Here is an 11,465-nt window from a genome sequence, read left to right as displayed (position 1 = left end):
AAATAGATTTTAATGTAATCTTGCACAAATCCAAGCACAAGGGAAGGGGGAAAAAAGGATCAACTGTTCTCATGGTATCAGCCATTCTTGTAAGCTCTCAGTTACAGTGAAACCACACCAGAAGATAAGATGACACGATGACGCGAACACTTCAGGACTGATCTTGAGTTTGAAGATTTTAAGCTGAGTTTACCTTCTCTTTCTTCCTTAAATTTAAATGTTCTATTCAAAAGACAGTGGGAAGGCTTGTTCCAAAAACATTGTGAAATTAGTTTTATGGGAGAAGTAATAAATTTACATTCTGGCTGGCAGGGTTGTATACTGTCTGCACTGCTACAATGATCTAATTTAGCTGGAGGAGTTACACTTCCATATGATGACAAAGGCTGTTTCTGCACAGGCTAAACAAGAACAGCTTTGTACAAGGTAAGCTGCAGTGCCTGGGAGCAGGAGAAAAGCCTTGGTTCAGGCAGTTTCAGGTAGGCAGCTGTCTTATGATGAATCTCTGCATTTCAAATAGCTCAGAGATCTAAAAAGTCAGCTGTTTAATCAGCTGTCACCTGTTCAAGGTTTCCTAATTCTCCTAAGCTACACACACTGCCTTAGACTATGTGTTTTCCACAGACACACGATGAGACCTCTGTTAGGCCTCATGTGTCATTACCTCCCACAACACAGCTAATGTCCTTCCCATCATGGATCTAGATATATAGATACACACAACACATCCCCTTCCAAAAAAGCTTTCTAAGCTTTTTGTCCATTAAGTTAGCCTCAGCTGTATTATCTGGAATTAATTTTGCTGCAGTACGTGTTGGATGTTCAACAGAAAGATGAATGCTCTAAGCCCTTACACAGGTTTAGTGCTCAATGGAATAGCTGATCACTAAACTTGGATCCAGAAGCGTTTTCCTTCTTTGTGCTCCAGCTGGTGTATTTACAGTGGTCACACTTTAAAAGTCAGCATACTCTGCACAGTGCTCAACACCCTTCAATAAATAGCATGGTATCTGCTGGGAAATGTTTTTTCTTGGCCACCAGCTCTACCTCCAGACAACAGGGCTGGAGGAAGAGGACTACTGGTCTGCTGCAGCCGTCAGCAAAAAGCCTCATTTGAACTACCACAGAGTGTTCCTCAGGGACACAGGCTGCAAATATAAGAACAAAACCTGCTCCACTGATACCAGTGGGAAAGTCACCAAGAGCAGCTGCAGATGCCAAATTAGCTGTCCTGGCAGCAGAAGAGGAGACTATTTTGCACTCTTAAATTGATACAGCTGCTGTGTCCCACCTAGCCTGGGCAAACCCCTGGTGAGTTAGAGTAGAAGAAACTTAAAATTAAATGCAAACTCAGGATATGCAAACACATCTTATTTATGCAATATGGATGGGAAATCACATTAGAGAATAGAGCTCTGGAAAAAAAAAAAAAAAAGCAACTACAACTCCCGGGGATCAGGAACCTAAGGACAGAACTCAACTGACAGACTTGTTCTTGCAGTGAATGACTGAAATTTAACAATTTTCTGCCTAGGAGCTGAGCCAGGGTAATTGTCCCTGAGCACACTCCTGACTCCAGCGAAGCACAAGGTAACCTGAGCGCGCTGAGGAAGCGGGGGGCAGATCGCATCACCCCCTGCCGGTGCAGGCGAAGAGCTCAGAGCTACAGTGTCCCTGCAGCTCTCCTGGCACATGGGGACTTGTTAAACCCAGGCAACTCTGCATCTCGGCTGCCAAAAAAACATAAGAAAGGTCCTGTCCTGCACCAGGTGATGCATTTTGGATCAGAGGGACACGATTTTCTCCTGAACTGGCCCATAATTGTAATGTGGCAGCTCACATATCTCACCGTGAGCCAAGGAAGGATGACAGGTAACTTTTTTTCCTATTAGGGTTGATTTGTGGTAGCTGGGTAGTGCACCTAACTGCTTCTGCAGAGCTCAGAGGCTCTTAATGCACACCAGCTCTTGCCAATAAAAGACCCAAAATAGATGTTCCAGCCATGCAGGTGGACTGCTTGAGCTTCTTCTGCATTATGAGTCTGCTGAGCTTGCTGAGTTGCTCAGTCTTGCAGCCCCGTATCCCAATGTTACTATATCAGGAATGTGTTATTTTTTCCATCAGCCCCATACACCTGAACCCCTGCCAATGTGTAAAGGGGCCTTTTTGTGACTTTGCAGGGTTGTCATGGCTTGAACCCCAACCTCTGGGAAAGGAACCTGTGATAGTCTCCAAAAAATGCTTCTGCCCATCAGTCAAGTGTTGAGATGAGCAACTCAGCACAAGTCTGTGTAATTCCAGTATTAACTCCAATTAAGAGATGGGGCTTGTCTTTTGAAAGGGAAGACCCTCAAAGCAACAAGTTGCTTCATTTTCTGAAGTTTTAATTCTATTTTGAAATTTAAAAATCAAGCCACAAGACACACGCTTATAAAGACAGAGCCCATATTACTTTGATCTTCTATTTTACAAGGAGAAGATAAAACTTGGAAAAGAGATAACTATAGCCAAAGAAATATAGACTTAAAATTAATTATTCCTGGTGTGTTACCAATGTTGTTCTTTTTCCTTGCATCTACCAGCTCTGTACTGATGGAAAACACCTTGGGCCATCTCTAGGCTGCCTCCCTCTTTCCAGCATCTTCTAGGAGCTGGGCTCCCATTGCTTGCAGAAAGACTAAAAGATCCTAAGGAGGAAGCAGCCACCCATCAACATCAGCTCAGCAGTGAGTGCTGAAAATCCCCCCCTTCTAATAACAGTGGTGCTGCTGTGACTCCTTGACACTTTCTCTGCAAATCCACTTGCTTCCTGGAAAAATCAGGCACACTCTATGCAAGGCCAAGAAAGTCCAGATGCTTTATTGCTTCATTCCCATGCTGCGTTTAGTCTGCTAATGCTTTCATGTGAAAACAGTGTGACACATGGGAACCCTACATCAATAGTCTATTTATTTCTTCTGTAAAGTCACTTCTTGGTGCTAGAGTTAAAAGGTTACAACCAATGACTGGCTGTTGACTCCAGGGGTTACTCTTATAAAGCAAACCAACACTGATTTTTATTTCTGTTTATCTGAAGCTTGCAGAGTACTTAAACATCACAAGGCAGCGAGGGGGAAGTTGAAAGCAAGGACTGACCACTGTGATTATGTCTGCACACAGCACAGGGAAGCACAAAACAGCAGATTAAAAACTGTGGTTGCTGAGCCACAAAGTCTTTGCCTCTACTGGAGCAATACCAAGCCTGAGAGAGATGAAGCCAAAGCCCCTAAGATATGTCTTCATATGACCTACTGGAAGGAAAAAGCTCAGATATGCAGTGGTCTTCAGCAGAGAAGCTGATCAAATGTTCCTCTTTCATGCAACTGTTCATTAAAAAAAAAAAAAAAATTAAAAAAAGGGTTATAAATATATCTTACTTGACTGTATTTAGATTAAGAGAGCTGGCATTAATGTTGCCTGTGGGCTGTGATAGGCAGGACAAGAGAAAGGATCCAACCTGGTCTCATGCCTCCTACCTGCCCCTCTAAAAGGTCCTGGGCATGAAAGGCAGCCCACTGAGCTCACCACTGCAGCTGTGCCCTCCTCAGCACTTCCTAGGAGTGAAGGGAAGCATTTGTCACTGATTCCAGGACATGTAAATCCCTGCAGTCCTGGATCTCAAAATTATGGGAAGCTTCTCCATAGCAAAAAGGCCTGTCACACCAGCATCTGTCTCAGGAATTGCCAGTGCCAAGTACTCGAAGATCACAGCTTAGTCTTAAAAACATAATATTCTGTTTTGATTGTTTCCTTAACCAAAACATCGCATTTTTTCAGCCATGGGAGCACACTCAGAAGACCCTCTGCAGCTTCTCTCTGTCAGGGCTCCAACTGTGCATTCTTGGTTTATACCAAAAGCTGAGCTTCTCACCCCAAAACTATGCTCCAGAAACTGGGGCTGTCAAAGGAAAGCAAACTCTCACAAGGCTTACGATAAAAATCAGAAAATCTGCAACTGCCCTTCCAGCAAAGCATTCTTTGTGGCTACAAGTAGCCAGCTGAATCTCAGCTATGTGGTTTTAGAGACAGAAATTAGTACCTCCAGCTGCATGACAACAAGCTTTAACTGACTCAAGAAGGAGGCTCCATCAGTGCCCCTGGTCACCAGCACCTGCGCTGGCCCAATGCACAGCCCAACCGGGGCAGTGGTGCATGCACAGCATCCATCAGGTGTTCATGAAACAGGAAATGCAGCTGAAAGAGTGGTGGTGCTTATAAGTCATGGATGTGAGGGATAAAGAATAGATGCTGTTGGGAAGAAAAATGGCAAAAAGACCAGTAATTATAATACTTCTCTCCTGGTCTGAGTTCAAGCACACAGGCCAAGTAGCCCTGTTGAATTAAAGATGTATTTGGGAGAGGTCCCACACGAAGCCACAGCGCTATTCCTGACCACACTCTGGGTGAGCTACTCCAGCAAGGAATGCGTGCTTCAGGAATGCAGCTGGACGGGCTGTGTTTAGGAAAAGTTGTGTATCCTACCAACAGCAAGGAGGATCAGAACTCTCTAATATCCATGCTCCTCCTTCTGCAGGGTGTTTTACAAGGCAGATTGCCCCACTTCCCTTTGCAGCCTGCTCCCATGGCTGTGCCGGGTGCTGGCCACCCACGAGACCCAGCCACCCCAGAGCAGCTTTGTATAGCCCACCTCGCCAGGCAGAGATGCTTCCTGCATGCAGCTGATGCTGCTAGGGTAGTGTTGAGGTAAGGAAAATGCAGAGTGATCCAGGCTGGAGCCTGCTGCAGACACGGGGGAAAGCATCCTGAGAAATTCCCATGGAGTCTTCATTGAGACCAAGAGGTTGAAGCTCTGGTTTCTGTGGAGAGCAGCTGCTGGTGCAGGAGAGGGCTTTCTCATGTATGGAAACAATGAGCTGTCCTGTAAAACAGGTAGGTTTTGGTTAGAAACATGTAAGGGACCAGACGGTCAGCTAAGGGGCACCTTCAAATCCAGCCAGAACAACTTCCTGGGCAGCTTCCCCTACTGTGGTTTCTATAGCATGACCACAAAATCTGCATTTGTTTAATGGCCGATGAGAAAAACAACTCCTTTCAGAGCCTGAGAGAGAAGGTAGATGTGCTGTGTGGTCCAACAGCAAGGGGTTACCTTCAGATTTTCTCCCCCATCGTGTTGAATGGAGGCCTGGAGTGGGCAGAATGCCCAGTGGGCAGGGCTGCAACACCCTGGCACCTTCCCAGGCCTCGCCTGGGGCCACCTCTCACCTTTGGAAACTGCCCTTCCTGGGGACAGCTCTTCACGCAATGGAAACAGCTGCTTTCTGCAGGCTGCTAGGGGGACAGAAGGGTGGAAATTTCACACTCCATTCCCTCCATCTGTGTTCCTACCTTCCCTTCCAGGGACATCTGTTCTTTGCAGCAGGCTCTGCCCTTCGACTGCACCATCCTTTGACCTCTGAAGGCTGCAAATCCCTTTAGAAGACAGGAAAATTAAGATGCAAGGAGGCTGCAAAAAGTAGTACCTGGCATTAACCACCTCCCCGTAACAGACATCCAGAGAAAAGAACAGTGGGCAAAACAAGGGAGAATCTGGGTCACCAAACTGGATACCCTGAGGCTGTGGGCAACCAGGCAGCGATGCTTGTTGCACAGGGGGCCACAAAAGCCACAGACAACACTAGAGCACCAATAACAATCTTCAGATCCATTATAAAAGCCACAGCCATGGCGTGCCACAAGGAGGAGAGAAGAGATGAAAGGCATGGCCACTGTGTGATGTCCCCAAGATAATTATAGGACATCACTGATTATCCCAGGAGGTCAGCCATGACCTGCACTACAAAGCCAGGCTGAGCCAATCCCTCTGCTGACTTGCTCTTTGCAGGTGCAATACCCTCAGAGCTGAGTGCCTTTCCATGCCTTTTGCTTTTCCCAGCACTAGTGGTGCAGCACACTCACTGCCACGGACCTCAGGGAGGTCCTGAGGCTGATCCAGCTCTTGGCTTGGCGTGTTGCTGTCCCACAGAGAAACCTGTGTCCTGCAGGACTGTCGCCACAGCCGGTCCAGGCGCTGCTGGCTGCTTGCCCACCATAGCTCTGAACTCCAGCTCTTCTCTGTTGGGGAACTGAATGTCAAGTACTAACAACTCCTGGCTGCAAAATCCTGGGTTTAACCCAGCAGGCGGGAAGCAGAGACACTCTTTGACATGCAAATATATATATTTTCTATGAAATCAAATCCCTAGGCCTGCTGTCAGCTACACTGGGTACAATTAAAGCAATAAATATTTCCTGGTTGTACAACCAATTTGACAAGACACTGCTCCTCTTTTCGATCAGTTTGCTGACATTAATTTGCTGCCAGCCTCTTTCCTCCTTTAGAGCTACCTACGGGGAGGGAGGACGGGCTGGCCCATTGCATATGATGTACGTGGAAATTGGCTCACAGACAACACCCCACTGTTTGTCTTGTGCATGGGGAACTGCCAGTACTATTGCGGTTTTCTCCTCTCCATTATCTGTCCCAACCACATCACCCCACGTTAAGGGGTACATTTTTGTTAACCGAGGTAAAGCCAGGGTGTCATTTTACTTCTCCTAAGTATTTTTCTATTTTCATAGCAAACCCACTTGCAGGTATTTGCACAGGAAATTAAGTTGCTCCTCTCCCTCCAGATCCCGAGGAGCTGCTGCTCTGCACTGCTCCTGTTGCAGTGTGAAGCAGAATTCATCCCAGGGAGATCAAGCCCAAGGTCAAGCAGCAGCTGGTGAGAACAAATCTGCTCTTGGGGTCAGTCTCCTGGCTTGAGTCCCCACTAGTCATTTACACAAATGGCCCTCTCATCCCAACATCAGTGGCCAAGAGCCCATCCAGAGGGTTAAAATCTTAGCCTTGGACTTTCAAGGCCAAGAAAGAAAAGTCTGGCATTCCAGTCCTGCCAGGAGCTGCTTCCCTCATCCTTTCAGCATCCTTAACTGGACACTCTCATACTGCCAGAGCCCCAAAGAAAGTAGGTGCAGGATGCACCCAGTGACTCTCCGGCCACATCCAGCACCGGAACCTGCTTCCAAAGGTGAGTCATGGCCTAGCACCTCCCCACAAGCTGCATTATTGCTGCCAGAGGAGAGGCTGGCTCCCGTGCTTCCTTGAATGCCAGCTACCTCCTTGATGAGTACATGATGTCTAATGGTCACGGGATGGGCAGGCAGGAACTGCTGTGATTTCATCGCAGCCGTGACCTGATTCACCCTTCATTATGTCATTTACTCTGCCTCTCTGTGGAGCGAGGGTCATGAGACTTGCCTGCCTGGTATGAGGATTAATTCCTACCAGCTAATGCTTTGAAGATGAGAAGAAAAGCATACATTGTTGGTGCCACTGTTATTGCTGTCAGACCTGTGCACTGTCCACCTGCCACCAGGCTCTGGCAGTGCACAGGCAGGAGCCTGTGTGAGGGGCATTTATATATTCGGCATTTGTGTGACATCCCTCTCTGGGGAGGATCCCAAAGGCATTCACTGTTGGGTGCTTTGAGGGCCCCATGTTCACCAGGTAGTCATGAGGAGGCTGCCAGGCAGGGGCAGGAGGATCCTCTGCCACACCCAGGGCCAACGGGAGGCCTGATCCAGGGTAGAGCTATTGAGCTTTCAGAAAGGTAAGACTCCACAGGACACGTGTGAGCATACAGAAGAGAATCCCAGAGGAAATCCAGCTCCCCTAAAGCATCCCTGAAACAAACACATCAGAAAGCCAGGCTCTTTCCCAGCATTTGTTCTCACCAGGTGAGTCGCTGCTTTGAGGGAGCACAGTTGCAGGAAAATAAATCTTGGGCCACACCACCACTCATTGTTCCCTAAGTTAGATGCCCTTCATCATCACTGTGTGGCTTTGCCAGATGGCAAACCCCCCCACAGTGGGGTAAGACACAGCATGCCAACTCAGCCACCAGCATACCCAGCTGGGGGGCACAGGGGCATGGAGGCTACCAGGACTGCCTCCCTAAGGAAATATCCACTGGATCCAGTTTGATCACTTTTTGGGAAAGAGGGGCATGTTTGCTTCTGAGGTTTGAGGCTGTCACAACAAAACACAGGCTCCTAAGCTCTCCCCATCCAAAGGTGGGAGCACATCTTGGATGGCCTGAACCTGAGGCATAGGCGGGACTCTGTAAGATGTACCAAAGGAGGGTTTGTTGCTCACAGTTTGCTCTGAAAGAGGGTTCCTGGCTCTATCCCCATGCAGGAAACATATCCTTTAATGCAGACATTGATGATACAGTGATCACATGGGTAATTCTCCCAAAGTCCACTTACCTGTGGGAACCCCAGTGAGTCACAGCCAACAGTCAAGCACCGATTGCCCTTCTGTAAACCAACACTACCAGGTTTTGTTACACACTGCCTGGTGAAGCAACCTTCACCCACAGCCTCAGTGCCCATTTTCACTGCCAGAGCTGATTTCCACTGTTAGCTTTGCCCTACAGCATCTGACCGTGAGTCTACCCAGACTGAAGCCAAGACACCACTGGAATGAAGTCCTCACCACCCCGCTTGCAGGGCAGCTGCACTGCTGTGCTAGGACTGTTCCCACCCTCAGCTGCACCCTGTGGCTGCTTGGCAAGGTTACCCTGTACCCAGCTAATCCCAAAACTTCAGTTTTTCCCTTTGAAACCATGCTATGACTGATTGTCCCTGGCTCCAGCCTGCTGTGGGCAATGGCAGAGCCGCCCTTCCCAGTTCGTGCGTGCCCTAACGTAAAACTCACTGCCCAGTGTAGGGAGCACAACCTTGGAGAGGGGTTCAAGGTTTGGGGATTGGGGCTGTGTGTATGAGCTCTAGAAGGAGACACAAGAGGCTGCTTTGATGTCTGTACAACGTGCATGTGCACACCAGCCAGCTGTGTGCACTCGGTTTCTACAGAGCCAGCAAGACAGGCTGTGATGGATGTGAGGCAGTGAGGCGCCCACAAGAACTGGTAACTCTGGTGTAGGAAGAGGGACATTCTCCTTTCACAGCTAAACACACAGCTCTTAATCCCTCTGCTGCCAATTCCCAGATCTATAAACACGGAGCCACAATTGGTTACAGATGTACCAGCTTTGGACAAAACCAATGCCTCCGTTGGGGCTCATTTGTAAATCTCTGCACCTTCCCAGGCATGTGCATGGGTTTGTCTCAGCTTCATTAACCCCTGCAGGGCAGCGGCCTGAGGAGGACCTAGGGCAGAGCTCGAGTGCCTTTGGTACCTGCTCAGCAAAGGAGGTTGCTGCCCTGCAGCACCCCGGTAGAGAAGCCCTCAAAAAACCTGCTCCTCCATGACCCACTCCGTGCAGACCATTGCCACCGTGCCCAGCTGGTGGGAGCAGGGAAGCTCAGCTGCCAGCAGATCTATTCTGGTTGCTGGGGAAAGGGTCCACGCTCCAGAGCAGCAGCTCCAATTTCTGTCTGTGCTGCTCCTTCTAAAATGTCAGTGCTGGCAGCAGGTCCAGCCTGGCCAACCCTGCTCTGCACCCGCGTGTGCGCACAGAGAGCTTCACTCTCAGGTTTTTGTTGTTTCTTCAATCATAAAATATTTTAGAGTGGGTTTAGGCTGTCCATCGGTGCCGAAGGCAGCAGCTCTCCTGCCACACCACGTTAAAATCTCTGAAGGGTTTAACACACCCCCTGCTCAGCTGAATCCACGGCTTGGCTGGCTCATGGACACAGTGTTTTCAGTCGGATGCCGACCGCCTGCTGCAGACTGCCAGCAGCTCCCCGGCTGCTCACAAGGGTCTGATGGTGCTTGCAGGTTATTCCCACAGGTCAAAATGGCTTTTAAAAGATTTGGGACACATCAGTCCCTGTGTTTGCCTCATTTCTCTCTCCGTCCTCTTCTGCAACCAAACCTGACCTGTGCTTCAGAGCTGCTGAGTGATCCTCATTAAAAGGATTAAGGTATTTTCAGTGACATGGATCTGCCTGGCTTAACCCACTCTGCAGGGCAGAATATGGGTGACAGGCAGCCACAGCCTTTCAGGGACACACCAAGCTCAGTGCTGCTGCTGGGAGGTGGCCTCACCCCAAGCAGCTCCACCGCTGCAGACCCATACCCCTGTGGGGTCTCCTAACACATGGAGGACAGTGTCCCTGCAGTGATGCTGATTTTGCAGCTCAAAGCACTCTTGCATCTCAAACAATATCCCCTGTGATTCAAAATACAGCTGGCACTGCCTATGAGGGAAGGCGGGACCGTTGCCCCAAAAGGGTGGATCAGATGTGCAGAAGGAGACCTTGGCCTCAGTGTCCTCATATTTGGATTTTGACTTTTGCATGTGCTCACCATTGCTCCCAAGCACTTTCTGACCCCAGGGGCTGCAAGCACCTTTCAGACACGGCAGCTTTTACCCGCTGGCTTTTCACTCTTCCTGTCACCAACCCCCACGTAACACCCTCCCAGGCGAGCCACAGCAGGAGATGGAGGTGGGGTGGCAGGAGACGGAGGTGGAGTGGCCAGGGCAGTCAGCACTTCCAACGTGGAGCTTCCAGCATCAGCAGCTCTCCTGCCTGCAGAGCCCCGCTGCCTTCAGCCCCACCAGCCCTGCCGCCTTCCCCCAGTGCTTGGTTTTACTTCGGGGTTTCTGTGGGGTTTTGAGGGTGACTGAATACGTAAGACTGCTGCTTGCAAGCGCCAGATGTTGCAGGCGGGGAAGGGCTGGCAGCGTGACCGAGATTAGTGCAGCTGATCCCCAGCCCCGCAGCCAGCTGCTCGCCACATCTCCCCGCTTCGGCCAGGCCAGGCTCGTGGCTGCTCTGTCCCCACAGCCACTCGCCCCTTCCCGGGGGCTGGGGCTGCTCCCGGCCACCCACAGACCCCCCAGGTAACATCGACTCAACAAGGTGAAAACCCGTGTCTTGAGATACACACACGGTAGCAGAGGCCCGACGTGTCATGTTCCTAATACAAAATGTCCTGTCTTTACAACATGAGCCATCGTGCATTCCTGGCTGTGAAGGTGCATTTTGCATTTTTGAATGCAAAAAAAAACCCTTTTTCATGTTCATTACATAAAACCTTCTCTAACACCAGTGCATGCACCTAATGAACTACATTTATATATGATATATATATATATCTTCATGTATAATATTGCATTCTATATATGTATGTATCTTCCTGTTATGCATGTTGATCTATAAAATATTAGAAAAGAGCATCATATATAAGAAGATAATGCATATAAAAGCACACACAGATGAAATAAACTTATATTAAAAAATACTACAGATTTAAAATAAATACATATGAAACATACATTTAGTGAACTTTCTACAGATGGTATTCCTATACAGGAACATGTATAACAAGATATATTCTGTATGCTTTCATAAATCTATCTGTATGTTTAGAATCTTTACGTTTCCATACCTAGGCTGTAATTTTGTGGTACGTAAGTGTATAAAACAAATTTGTAAGCATAAACAAATACTCC

This window comes from Apus apus, chromosome 2 (genome assembly GCF_020740795.1).
Source record: "Apus apus isolate bApuApu2 chromosome 2, bApuApu2.pri.cur, whole genome shotgun sequence".
Taxonomy (NCBI): Eukaryota; Metazoa; Chordata; class Aves; order Apodiformes; family Apodidae; genus Apus; species Apus apus.
The sequence above is the reverse complement of the archived record's forward strand: the minus strand, read 5'-3'. Positions refer to the sequence as shown.